Source organism: Bison bison, unplaced genomic scaffold (genome assembly GCF_000754665.1).
Source record: "Bison bison bison isolate TAMUID 2011002044 unplaced genomic scaffold, Bison_UMD1.0 scf7180017864163, whole genome shotgun sequence".
Classification (NCBI taxonomy): Eukaryota; Metazoa; Chordata; class Mammalia; order Artiodactyla; family Bovidae; genus Bison; species Bison bison.
Genome location: NW_011494735.1, coordinates 92,159 through 92,964, shown reverse-complemented (window position 1 = coordinate 92,964; position 806 = coordinate 92,159).

The window sequence follows — 806 nt, the reverse complement described above, 5'->3', positions numbered from 1 at the left end:
CTCACTTCCACTGTATAATCATAAAGGATTTGATTTAGGTCATACCCAAATGCTTTAGTGGTTTTCCCTACTTTCTTCAATTTCAGTCTGAATTTGGCAATAAGGAGTTCATGGTCTGAGCCACAGTCAGCTCCTGGTCTTGTTTTTGCTGACTGTATAGAGCTTCTCCATCTTTGGCTGCAAAGAATATAATCAATCTGATTTCAGTGTTGACCATCTGGTGATGTCCATGTATAGAGTCTTCTCTTGTGTTGTTGGAAGAGGGTGTTTGTTATGACCAGTGCGTTTTCTTGGCAAAACTCTATTAGTCTTTACCCTGCTTCATTCTGTATCCCAAGGCCAAATGTGCCTGTTACTCCAGGTGTTTCTTGACTTCCTACTTTTGCATTCCAGTCCCCTATAATGAAAAGGATATCTTTTTGGGGTGTTAGTTCTAAAAGGTCTTGTAGGTCTTCATAGAACCATTCAACTTCAGCTTCTTCAGCATTACTGGTTGGCGCATAGACTTGGATTACTGTGATATTTAATGGTTTGCCTTGGAAACGAACAGAGATCATTCTGTCATTTTTGAGATTGTATCCAAGTACTGCATTCGGATTCTTTTGTTGACCATGATGGCTACTCCATTTCTTCTGAGGGACTCCTGCCTGCAGTAGTAGATATAATGATCATCTGAGTTAAATTCACCCATTCTAGTCCATTTCAGTTCACTGATTCCTAGAATGTAGACATTCACTCTTGCCATCTCTTGTTTGACCACTTCCAATTTGCCTTGATTCATGAACCTGACATTCCAGGTTCCTATG